This window comes from Orcinus orca, chromosome 11, assembly GCF_937001465.1.
Source record: "Orcinus orca chromosome 11, mOrcOrc1.1, whole genome shotgun sequence".
Classification (NCBI taxonomy): Eukaryota; Metazoa; Chordata; class Mammalia; order Artiodactyla; family Delphinidae; genus Orcinus; species Orcinus orca.
Genome location: NC_064569.1, coordinates 69,276,361 through 69,290,503, shown reverse-complemented (window position 1 = coordinate 69,290,503; position 14,143 = coordinate 69,276,361).

Genomic DNA, 14,143 nt, shown 5'->3' with positions numbered 1-14,143 from the left:
CTATATCAGACACTATGCTGCTAGTGTTGTGAGAGATACAAAGATGCTCTTAAAAAGGTGAGCCTACAACCCTGTCAGGAAATGACATTGCATGAATGCCAGTTCAATCAAAATATGTCCTTTCATAGATGCTGAGGTTTCTCTTTAAACAATACTCCGTATCAAAACATGACTATTTTTAAACTAGCAATTACCTGCAAAGTCCATAGATAATTATCATAGTTTAATGACAACCTGTTCTACTAGTTCTTAAATGTCAATCACTTTAAGAAATGGAGGGTCACAGACATTATTATGCTAATTATCTACTTCTTTTGCAAGGATTTTTTGGTAAGATTGTTAGAGTTTGGGGTGACGAAACAATGCTAAGGAAATGTCAAAAGAACGAACAAAAAATAAATAAATCCTCAAATACAGAGAAATGAATAGTTATTCCAAAGATACTGGTAAGATTTATGTAAAAGAATGAGCCATTAGAATTCTAAGTAAGCAAGAGTAGCTTCTGAAGAGCTAATAAATAGAAGTAAAACAAAGAACACTGATTTTCTTTTTTTTATTTAACAGTTCTTTTTATTTTCAGTGTACTTGAAATGTTAAAAATAACTTTAAAGAAGGGTAAACTGAGGCTCAGAGTTAAATGGTTTATCCAATAACGTATTCTTAGTGTTTAATAGAGTTGAGAACAAGAATCCACATCCTCAAAGTTCTTTTTTTTTTTTAACATCTTAATTGGAGTATAATTGCTTTACAGTGGTGTGTTAGTTTCTGCTTTATAACAAAGTGAATCAGTTATACATGTACATATGTTCCCATATCTCTTCCCTCTTGCGTCTCCCTCCCTCCCACCCTCCCTATCCCACCCCTCTAGGTGGTCACAAAGCACCGAGCTGATCTGATTTTTTAAGCAAGTCTTTTATACTATTTGCCCCAGTGTTTACCCTAATTCACTCATTGTCTGGAATAACTGCTTCTGTGGGCTTTATTTCCAAAGGCCCCTTCCCACCTCCAATTAGAGGTGAATCAAGGGAAATCTTTAGATTTCCAGAGTAACTTCCAGAGAGCAGTTCCAGGGCAATGGTGGGAGTAGACAAGGAAGGAGCACATAGAATGTGGTTACTTCGTGAAGTTCAATATGGACTAAAAAGGGAGAACTCTGAATATTCCTATACATAATGATATGAATCTAAGAGGAAATCTAAATGGAAAGCTGGTTGTCTGGAAAGCAACTGAAAAAATGAAACGGAAGAGACTGAAAACACTTGAAAGGAAGACAAAACTACCAGTTAATTACTGGGCAAGAGATGGAAGTGATCAAGTCAAAGAACAGGTGAGAAGCTCAGCTGAGTTAGCGCTTTCATAAGTGCTGAGACACAGAGGTAGGATAATGTGAGAATAAAAGTACACAGCCATGGAGGGAAGTGGTCAAGGATGTGGACCCTGGAGCCAGATAGCATGAGTCTGAAGCTGAGCTCTGCCAGTTTTTAACCATGTTGCCCTAGGAACAATAGGTTTTCGCTTCTCTGTGCCTCCATTTCCTTATATATAAAATAGGGATAGTATTAGTATCTTCATCATAGCACCACTGAGACCATTAAATGTGTTAATACATATAAAGCACTCAGAATAGTGCCTAGTACAAGATAAACACTAAATGTTAGCTCTAATTATCTGGAAAATCATCTGCTGTACTGGAGGAAAGCTGGAATTCTTACAGAGAGAAAAGTCAGCAGTAACAGCTCAGCAGTGTTATCCACACACGCAAATCATATTAACATGATAACACTAAAAATACCACTGAGCAGCCAACAGAGTGCTTGCTCTTCTCGTGCTTTATGTTTACTCATTAAATCCTCACAGCAAACCTGTGAGACAGGTACTCTAAGTATCCCCTTTTGCAGATGAGGAAATATATAGGTTAAATAACAAAATGGGCCTCAGGTATCAAATGAGCTATAGAAGCTTTTCTGCACTGCCCTGAAATCCAAGGAACTCTACAGCCAATGTGTTCCAATGTGTTCCAAGTCTCATTCATATACCAGAATGTTCTGCTAAAGCTGTGAGCAAACTATAGCATTAACCATACACTACAGAGGTGATATATTTATAAGTTTGTATATTGATATAGATTAATGATGAAATGAAAAAAAAACCCACTAGGATCAACAGATAAGAAAGGAAAGCTAGGCTAGGAGTATGAGCTTGACTGTGTGTGCAGAGGGAGTCATGCAGTGTGAAGATATTCTTGGTGATGAACACATGATGAGTCTCTACCTGCCTCATTACAGAACTTTGTGTCTGTGCTGCACTCTTCCGATGCTGTGCTAATTATGCAGCAATGAAATTATCAAATGCACCTGGTCTCTCCTCAGGGAAGAGTAACAGGCCCATGCCACCTGCCACATTAACCTTTCCCTTTTTATCTGTTAAAGTTTTTTCCTCCTGTTCACTTTTCCTTTCCTTATTGCTCATAAACATTCAATCTCCGTAGGCTTTGCTGAATTTTGCAACTTTTCCCAGAGCTGCAATCCCAGTTGGTGTATCACTTGCTTTTTTCCCTCCTTTTCTATGATATGCAAGTAACCATCTGCTGTTTGAAATTGCATTGTTGCCAGCATAAACTGTTAGAGGTATGCTAGAAAGATTTAAATCTGTTACTACCCTATGGAGGAGAAAACCTGTTTTAAAAATTCCTAAAGGTGGCTTTATATCAAATGCTTGATTTATTTTCATTTGAGGAATTTTAAAAGGACTAGGATTGAAAAACACTGATAATAATACCTATAGGCATCCAGCCTAGAGATTTGTACCTCATTGGAAAATGTGTTGCTATTGTTTGTATAAGGCTCTCCTGTTATACAATAGAAGGAACTCTGTAAGTTTAGTTTTGTTATGTTTTTGTGTTCATAATTCTAATCAAAGCAGTTCTTGATTGTTTAATGTAACGTCCTATTGTTAGGTTCATTACTGTTTCCACAGAGCAGCTTCCACTTATGTTCTTTGTTAATCACTAGAGACAAGCAGTTGACCTAATAAGTGCTTTGAATTTGTAAAAAAGAGGATGCTCTTCAGACAAAGCTTGAGGTGTCTGGATAGAAGGGCTATTTTTGCCAACTTGACTACTGACTGCAATACAAGAGGATGCCTTTCTAAGGAACCTGGAACATATTAGATGACACTTCTGTCAGTGGAACTGCAGAGCATTTATCGCTTGAGGTTAGAGTATGAAAGTAGTCATTATAGTTTATTATTTATAGCATTATTTGAAATTTAGGACTCAAATTACTTGTCAGCAAAGATTAAATAGGTGATTTCCATTTTTTAAAATATATCTGGGAGAAAACTACCTTTTGAGAAGGAGAAAGGAAAAAAGTGGCCCTCTATCTTGCACCTTATAAATTCCTTGGCAAACTCAGTCTTCGATAAAGTAGGTAAGTATCTTCCTAGAGCAGTATCCCAGTGTCCAAAGCCAATTACCAAATCACTTCTTTTCTCTACACTAGCCACTGAAGGTTTTTTATACGCATTTTCGAGAAAAGTAATAAAATATTAAAAGAGAAGCCAAAATCATCAGGGAATCTTCTGGAGTCTATATGGTGAAGGCACTTGAAAGTAGAAATGAAAAAGAAAAGTTACATAACATAAAACACTAAATGTCTAGAAGCCATCTAGCATTTAAGTGTGCTGTCTTAGAGGCCAGGACAGTGATGAAGAGAAAGCCGATTGAAAGGAATCTGTGCATTGACGTTCCTTGCATATTTGAATCTGTGTAGAGACTCAGAGTGTGACTGTCGGAGCCACGCCCAGGGCAGTACGGCACAACTGAATGTACTCACTGGTCAAGATGTCCTTGGTCTGTTTTGGGGTGGCTGTGCATCCCATCTCCTCAGACAAACAGGAAATTGAGGTGCACAGGATTTGCTCAACTGCACAATTTTGCTAAAAGTAAACCAAGATCTATCCAGCTATGCTCCCCTTGGAGAGTTTAAAACTTTACTCCGAGGGCAGAAGGAAATAAAAATATCATTCTGAGGTTCTCCACTCACTACCTCTGAAGAGATGTGGCACATAATGTGCTCACAATTTTTGTTGAATGAATGATAAATATGCCAGATGGTGTAAAGAGCTGTTATAAAGGAGTGATGGGGATGAAGACCTGATTACAGTGAGTTAGAGGAAGAATACAAAGAATGGTAGGGGAGACAGCATGGGAGGCAACACTGCTGAGGAGTTTTGCTGTGAAAGGGGTAAGACAGATGGAATAGAAGCTCAAGAGAAAAGTAAGGTGAATTGGGATTTTAGTCAAATATATTACTTATTTTTCAAGTGGATATACTATGGTGTGTTTGTGTTTTGATAGGAATGATTCATTAGAGGGAAGTAAAGTTGATTGTGGAAGCGAAAGAGAGGGAGAAAGTACTAGAGCAACATCCTTCAGTGGGTGAGAAGTGCTGGCCATGAAGAGAGAGGCTATCTTTAGGTAGGAGCACTAGCTCTTCCATGTCCATTGGTTCAGGGAACTAAAGAATATCTGGGATTTTTTTTTTTTCATCAACACGTTCATCAAATTTTACATCTGAGTTGAAACAGGGTATGTTATAAAATCAATCACCTCTAATAATTTAAGATGGTCTGTTGTTTGCTTGGACTTCCCTGTTCCTCCCCCAAAGAGCTAAAATGTTAAATCTATTTAAAAGGATATAAAAAGCTTTAGATATAGAAGCACCTGGTTCTCTGAATAAAGGAATGTATAGACATTTGGATGGAAACAAAGCACTAGAATGAGTTTCCTCTTATAGGTATTAAAAGTAGCACTTTTAGGAAACTGATTATTGTAAATGTTTGATTTTGCCTCATATATAGTTGGCATTGGAAGTTTAGCCTTTCCTTGAATGTATACTGTAGATTTTTAACAAAGCAAGTTATATATTTATTATGTTTAGTGTGATTTGAAATACCCTCTTTCATATGTTTTACATAAAGTGAAATTTATGTAAAAAAAAAAAAAATGTCTGGAAGCAGATGGATGCAGGCTAGCAGATGCTGGAGCGTAAATTAGCTGTCTTCTGATCTCTTCCACGTTTCAAATGGAAAAGGAACGGGTATCATCTGCACAGAATAAGAGGCAAGAAGTATTTCAGGTTTAAGGAAAGAAAAAAGGGTATGAAATTGTCTAGGAGGGTGGGAGATTGATGGACCACAGAAATACACTAAAATTGCCAGATGACTCTAACAAAATTATTGCAGTTTTCCTTAAAACATATTTTCTTATCTCCTCTACCCCCTGGATTTATTTAGAAATTGAAACCAGATTTACAAAGGAAAAATTTTACTCTCTGAGAAAAAATCGTATTTTCTCCAGTAGTGTTTAAAAGTTATACGTTCTTGCAAAACAATGTCACTATAGCTTTTCTCAATCACATTAATCTTTTATAAATATAACTGAATTGGTATATACAGTTAAACTTAATGTTAGTGTTCCTAACAAAGAGTGGCTTTATACCCTGACTTCAGGTTACATAAATCTGTGAAACAGTATGCACGCTGAAATTCAATTCAATTGTATCACCTTTGAAGTAATATGGCACTACAATGTGTTATCAATTTGCAATTTTGGACACTTAGCACATTACAGCTTTTGATTTTAATATATTTTTGTGAATATGAAAGGTATTTATGTTATATTTCAAAAAATCACAGTAAGAAAAAAAATCTGGAAACAGTGAATATTTGGGTGTCTTGGGCTTCTAGGGGTGAATGAACTACATTTCCTGCAGATGTTTTCTTCAAGGTCTTATTGGCCTGCTATTCTTATCACCTGAGAAGCCTGAATGGGAAGAAAAAAGTGGAGAATATTGCCAAAGAATGTTTATAGAGGTAAATTTTTCTGTCCAGTGAATTATTTTATGTATTGTTACATAAAATATCACCTATACAAATGTTCCTATCTGCTCAAAATTATTTCATGAAAATATTGGGAACTATAAAAAGGTAGATATGGTGAACCAATTTCAGAGATAAAGAGACTGACTGTTAAAAAAGAACGCATTTCAGCCCCGGAGTCCTGGCTTAATTGACGAATCATTCTTTAGACTGAAATTGCCTCCTACAGTTTTTGACTATAGGAACTGTAATTCTCTTGGAGATTCTGTATGGTAGGAACCTTAATAGAGAATGCAATGATTATTTTCACTAGTGTGTGGAAAGCATACAGGACTTATAATAAACCTTCATATGTTCAAGGTCATTACCATCATTGGTTATATATGATATACTCTTTCAGGAACGTTAATACCTCATTTGAGGAAATTGAGGCATAAAACTTGTTCAGACAGTGAGTGGCTAAGAAAAAAGTGAGCAACAGCTTAGTCTTGCAATCTTGATCCCAGAGAAGAATAATTTATGGGAGTTATTTTTATCTCTCCTAATATTTTATCTTCTATTCGTGCTTTTTTCTACAGCATTGAGTTATTTTAGAAAATAGTCTTGGGACACATGCTGAGATTGTCCTATAAACACCTCTGAGAATTCCAGCCTCAGTACAGCTTGACATATGTCAGTCAGGCAAATGATAGGCTGACATGTGCTGAGCATGAAATGAGTCAGAGTATATCTTAGCTCACAGTTTCAGGGAGAGAGACTGAACGTCCACATACTTTTGTGGCATTGTACCCCAGCAGTTACTAAATTTTCTCACTGGCAGAAATGGCAGTGGCCTAGTAAGGAATCGTCCACTTCTCACCCTCTTATATGTAGGAGGGTATTATCTCCCTTGAGGGGAAGAGTGGGAATCAGAGGGCAACAGGGAAACTCTGCAGAGAAAACTCTAAAAGGTAAGTTCAAAGGAATTGCATATTGCATATTGCAAAAGAGAAGGTCATAAAGCTAAGAGGGTAGATAATGTCTTGACTACACACGAAGCAGAATAAGGCAAAAGCACAGGCAGTGGGGAATATGTATACAATGCTTAAGTATTTGAGTGAGGAGGCATATTAGAAGAGGAAATTCTCTGTAGGGATATTTTATTTGATCAGGTTGATAATTTGTTATGCTGGGAAAACATAAAGGTAAGCATTTATAATTTAGTTCCATCAAATGACTTAGACATGTGGAATGGAGTGTGGTTTATAAGATATACCCGTTCAGGCATTTCAACTTGACATATGATTATTGATGACAACTTGATTATCTAATTCTGAAGTAAACATGCCTGGCATCATTAGAAGTTCAAGATATTTATTGCACGCTGTATACGTTAACAGTTGAGCATCATTCTCTCAGAGCTTTCACTTTATAAGAGAAGAATAAGGAGCAGAAAACATGGATTATAGGCTAAACTGTCTCCCTCCAAAATTCATACATTGAAGCCATAATCCCTAAAACCTCAGAATATGACTGTGTTTGGAGACAACGCCTTTAAGGAGGTAATTAAATTAAAATGGGGTTCTTAGGGTGGGCCCTAATTCAATATGACTGGAGTCCTTATAAGAAGTAGAAATTAGAACACAGACAGCACAGACAGAAGGACGACTGTGCAAGGACACAGTGAGAAGGTGGCCATCCACACACCAAGGAAAGAGGCCTCAGAAGAAACCAAACACGCTGACACTTTCATCTTGGACTTCTAGCCCCCAGAACCGAGAGAAAATACATTTCTGTTGTTTGAGTTACAGCAGCCCCAGCAAGCTAACATAATCTTCCAGTGTACATTTAAATGGATCCTTATATTGCTAAATAACTAAGCCTTTAGGAAAAAAACAGAGTCTGAGGAGAAGTAAGGGAAATAAATATCACTATCAAGGGAAATTACATTCTCTTGAGAGGAGAAGGAAAGGTAGAAAGGATAAAGGCTTCATGGGAGAAGTGGCATTTGCACTTTGGGGAGATTCTTCTATTTTTGCAAGGCAAAACTGCCAACTGCTGTTATGTAGGCATTACTGTATACTGAGACCCAGTCTATTAAAATCTAAACCTTCTTAGACACAAGTCCTCTTGTTCTGGGCAAAAGGAGATTCAGATCACGGGACTCATCTCAAAATCCAGTAGCAAATATTGGTCAGAACCTACTGGGGAATAAACAAATCTCCAAGGATAATCAAGACCCTTGACAGAACTATTGATTTGGGCCAAATGTTTTCAATTAGTAAACGATAAGCTGCCACATGACACATTAATCACTGAAAAAGTTAAGTTTTAAACTAGGTTTATCATATTCAATTTTATTTATCTGTACTAGAACCGACTGACAGGCCAAACTTCTGTTTCAGCTAGGGTTCTCTCTGTTACAAGCAACAAAATACTGGTCCCAAATGGCTAAGGCGAAAGAGGGCAATTTCTTGACTCATATGACTAAGATCCAGGCAGGGGATGAGAGGGGCACGATGCCTCTCCGTGAGTTCAATCTGAAATGAAGTCGCAGGAGTTCACCTCTTTCCTCTGCTCCCTCTGGGCTGCTCTCTTTTCAGGTTTAGAGACAACACTTGTAATGATTACATTTTTTAAGGACTTACTGAGGTTTCCTTCACATACAATAAAATGTACTTATTAAAGGGTACCATTTGATGAGCTCTGACACACGTACATATGTATGTATATTTAAAACCATCATCAAAGTCAGAAGAACAAACATGTTTATCACCCAAAAAAGTACCCTCATGCCCCTTGGTAATTCATTCCTCACTTTACCCTGGTCCCTTTTTGTCCCCGTGATAGTCAATCATTGATCCGCTTTTTGTCATTACAGATTACTTTCTAGAATTTTCTAGAATTGTCATTACAGATTACTTTCTAGAATTTTATGTAAATGGATAATAGAGTATGAGCCTTTGTATTGCCTGACTTTTTCACCAAACATCATCCTGACATTCATCCATATTTTGGGTGCACCAATAGTTTGTTTCTTTTTTATTGCTGAGAGAATTCCTTTGTGTGGATATATCTTACCACATGTTGTTTGTCTATTTACCTTTTGATAGACATTTTGTGTTTTCTTTTCCTAGTTTGAGACTATTATAAATAAACCTGTATTTTTAAAAATTATTTTTTCATATTCACATTTTGATTTCTGCAATAGACATTATAGCTTGGTAGTTAAAATCTTGTCTCCATAAATTGATTTTTGTATACTTTGGGCAAGTTTCTTTTAAGTGCTTGTCATGTTCTTGTGTATATGTGTGTGTCTGTGTGTGTTGGTTTTTGTTTTGTTTTTGTCAACACCAGAGGAATAATTAATCAGCAATTAGAAGTGCACTGCTTTGGTGGAATGGATAGTTTTCAAGACATGTTGACTGTGTAGAAGTGTTATATAAGGTCACATGAATGTAGCATGTCTAAAAATCTATACCCATCAGAATGATGTCCCAGGTTCAGAAGACTTCTGATGGTACTAGGTTAAGATACTTACTGGAGGATTTTCTCATTTGGCTTCAAATAGGTTAGCCAATTTCTGCTACTCCGCCTGTAATAATGCTGCTTTTGCCTAGTATGAATCCTTCATGATATGTGCTGTCAGAATACTTAAAATAATAGAGAACTGGAATTTCATCAATCCTACAGAACAGGTGGTATGGCTATTTTTGTACCTTCTTGCTGTTAAGTATGAGGCAAATTCACTTGGAGACTTGAGTTCATTATAATTCATGCCACCTGCAGCAAAGTTGATTCTCCAATATCTAATGTAGCTACCTAAAACAATCCAATGATTGTGAACAATCAAATTGATTTAGTTTAGTTCACAACACTCGTTTACCTCCTATAAGAAGATGGAGTAATAATAGTACTAAACAGATAGAGGCTTTGTGAAGATTAAATGAAATTATATATCTATATACTTAGAACAGTGCCTGCCATTTGGTAAGTGTAATATAGAATGACACTGGTATCTATGTTTCTTAGGGCTTTACCAGGCTGAAAATTTTATAACTGCCAGAAAGTTGATCATGATGAGAGCTTTAAGCTAAAAAGATAAAACTATTTAGGAAATCTAATAAGAGCCATGCTAAGACTTTGGGCAATGTTGTTGAACTGTGTTCTCCGAAAAAGATACGTTGAAGTCTTAACTCCCTGTATCTGTAAATGTGACCTTATTTGAAAATACGGTTTTTGCAGATGTTATCAAGATGAATTCATACTGGATTAGGACAGGCCCTAATTCAATGACTGGTGTCCTTATAAGAGGGAATTGTGGACACAGAGACATATAGAGAAACAGGGAAGAGGGTCATGTACAGACAAAGGAAAAGACTGGGACTACGGTGGCACAAGAAATGCCAAGGATTGCAGGCAACCACCAGAAGCTAGAAGAGGCAAGGAAATATTTTTCTATAGATCATTCAGAGGGAACAGGCCCTGTTCCCTAGCCTCCTAGCCTCCAGAACTGTAAGAAAACACATTTCTGTTGTTTTAAGCCACCCAGCTTGTGGTACTTAATATTTATTTACTTCAAATATTTTTGTAAAAAAAAAAAAAAAGTAAGTAAATAAAATGAATAAAATCTCTATTCTTAGAAGTCTACAATTCTCAATTGAAATAGTCCAGAAATATACAAACTGTCTCTTTAACTGACTAAATTATTGTATATGTTTCATTTTCTAGGTCATCTCCTCTCTTTGCTTAATCATATTTAGATAACAAAAATGGAAGATCATGGTTTACTTAAATTTCAAACGTTTCACATAATTTTTTAGGCCTGAGGGCTTACACCATCGAAATAATCAAATTTCTAAAAAGAAGGAAAATTTTATCACAGTATTTCCTAATTTGTGACAAAAAAGAAAGTAAGAAACTAAATTTTGAAAATATCACTTTTAATTTTTTTGTTTGCACTTCTATTTAAGCAGATTTATTCCTACTTTCAAATTCCTTTCTTGGTCTTAAATATCAATATAAAACTCAAAGAAGTGTCTGATTATGACTGATGATTTTAGAAAATGACATTCAAGCAGGCATTTTGTTCTTTTCTCTCGTAAAACACCTAACACGGATTGAGCAGTTCATACAACCTCAGAGCGACAGGATTACAAACCAAAAGCAAGATAAATGCAAATTTAATTACTGTAAGAAGAAAAGCAATGTCATTAATTAAAAAAAAAACTCCCAGTTGATTGATGTTAAAAGTGTCACAGTGAATCACTATTATTCAGAGACTGAAAGACTGAATATACACATGAATAATAGCCAGACTATACAAAAATAGAATTCTGACCCACAACCTGCAGCAAAAAGCCCGGGAAACCAAAACATTCTCTACAGTAAACCAGCTCAGGAAGCTATCTGTAAGTCAAATTTCTAGGAAGTCAGACCACTATCTCTAGTAACAATCTAGGAAGCTAAACAATAACCCCTGTATCAATTGGTCATTTTAGGCCAGGACTTGATTAATAACTGACATCTTCCCTAATTTTTATCTCCACTTCCAAGACCAACCAAAGAAAGCCAAATATGCACCCCTAACCAATCACATAATACCCTGTTTCTAGGTAGCCCGTCTGCAGCTTCCCCTGCCAAAGACTATTCCAATCAAAACATACCTGAAGCCTTCTCTTTTCTCTTCTACAAAACTTTCCCACTCTTCTCTCTGCCTTTGAGTCTCTGCCAGAACACCAGTGATGGTGGCTGACTCTCTTGCCCTGAATAAATAAACTTTGCTTGTTCTTAACATAAACCTTTTGAGTAAAAGAGCCAAGTAGAAGATAAATTCCTAAAAATCTAGTGACTATTTCTATGAGTTTACTCCCAATAGCTGGGTCTATGCAACAGTAAGTACTTAATATATGTAATCGTTGAATAATTTATCTACAATTCAAAACTTAAATAGCCTTTATTAATTTGTCTGTAGAGGTAATGTAGACAGCATAGGGCATATTCAATGATGAACAACAATTGAGGTGTGTGAACATGTTCATTTTGGCACAGACTGAAAACATACCAATGATTATTCTCTAAAAACAAAAAACAACTGCAACATTTTATTCTAGTACATTCAGAGTATGGAGGTAATTGATGAGTAATTACAAGTGTGTCACATATGCATTCAATCCACAGAGACAAGTCAAACAGGCAAACTACATCCTTCCCTTACCTTGGTTCAGGAGATGGCAGTGGATTCACGAGTTTATCAGATAAAGCGTTTTAAATTGAGTTCTCTTACATATAATTTTGTGTGTGTGTGTGGTACGTGGGCCTCTCACTGTTGTGGCCTCTCCCGTTGCGCAGCACAGGCTCCGGACGCGCAGGCTCAGCGGCCATGGCTCACGGGCCCAGCCGCTCTGCGGCATGTGGGATCCTCCCGGACCGGGGCACGAACCCGTGTCCCCTGCATCGGCAGGCGGACTCTCAACCACTGCGCCAGCAGGGAAGCCCTACGTATAATTTATATGATGCTTGGTTTGTTAGGTTCAAGACTAAAGTTTTAATTCCAAATTGTATTTTTCTCACTGTTACTAAAAGAATTTATATTCATTTTTTTTCCATTTAATTTTTAAGTCTTTTACCCAGCAGAATTGATTTTTTGTTTACACTCATGAAACCATCACCATAATCTAAGCCAAAATCATATCCATCACCTCCAAAAGTTTCCTCCTGCCCTCTTTATTTGTTATTCTTATTTTTGTTGATAAAAACACTTAACATCACATCTACCCTCTTAGCATCACTAGAGTTCATACTGTATAATTAAAGTACCATCAGATATTTATATAAAGAATAGTTCAGTTGTTTAAAAACTGGATTATGTCTAAGGTAAATGGATTAAAATTGTATTAGCAGATTATTCTTTAATATTAATATTATATTAGACTCCTATTTGATACAATAGAAAACACAGGGGGCAGAGTCAAGATGGTGTACTAGGAGGACACTGAATTTGCACCTCTTCACAACTAGGGCACCTACCAGGCACTGGTCGAGGACCATGGACAACTAAGGGGAGGGGAGGAACCCCCAGAGACTGGGTAGGACGTGGGGTGTGGGGGGAGTGAAGAGGGAGGAGAAGTGGAGGCGGGATGGGACTGGCGCCCCTGAGGGGTGGCTGGGGGAGGGGAAGGGATCCCACTCCCGAAGAGGGAAATTGAGGAACCATTGGGAGGGCAGAGAATCAAAAGGGAGTGTGGCCAGGTTTCCCCTGCCCACTTGGGCCCCCAGGAACCTGCTGAGATCCCGGGCCTGATCCTCTGCCCACTTAGGCCCCCTCCAGCCGTGCAGGTCCTGAGGGAGTGGGAGGGAGGGAAGGGGGAGCAAAAGTAAAGGCCAGACCTCCAGGACGGCACCCCTGAGGGGCGGCTGGGGGAGGGGAAGAGTTCCTACACCCAGTGGGACCCACCCACGGTTAGGGGTCCAGCGGCGACGGAGGAGACAGTGGGGGATACAGGGGGGAAGGAACGCAGACAAACAGAAGGGAACGTAGCTGGCTAGCGCTTTCCCTGTCCACTTAGGCACAGGGAAGCCTGTTGGGCTCCAGGCCTAAACCTCTGCCCTTGGAGCCTCCTTCCTGATAAGCAGTGCCCAAGCCCAGCCCCTTCACCCCCACCCAGGGCCCCACCTCTACACTCGGAGACCCCCTCCAATGTGCTGGGCCCAAACCCCACACACACACCCTCACCCAGGGCCCTACCTCCAAACTCCAAAACTCCACACTCCAGACGCCCTGCTTTCCACGTGCTGCATCTCCCCTTCCGTGAAGGTCCTAAGCAGAGGCCCCACCCCACGTTTGAATGTCGCCGAAACTAGGCCCTGCCCCCCAAGACCTTTTCAGGCTGCAGTGGGCTCAGAGCCTAGGTCCTGCCCCATGCTCAAACACCACCCCCACACCTGCCTAGGTCCCACCCCACCCTAAACCCAGCCCCTGCCTAAGTTCCACCCCCACCTAAACTCCGCCCCCATAGCCAGGGATTTTTTTTTTTTTTCCTCTTTTACATTGGGGTTCTGTTTTACCTTGTTGATTCATTTATATTTTTATTTTTCCTAATAAATCTTTTATTTTTCTAATTTTATTTTATTCTTTATACTTTGTTACTGTTCTCTCCTTTTGGCTTGTTCCCTCCCCATGTTTTTTTTTTTCTTTTTTCTGTTGTGGTTTTATTTTACCTTGTTGCAGTTGTTTCAGTTACAGTTTTATTTTTCCTGATATACTTTTTATCTTTCTAATTTT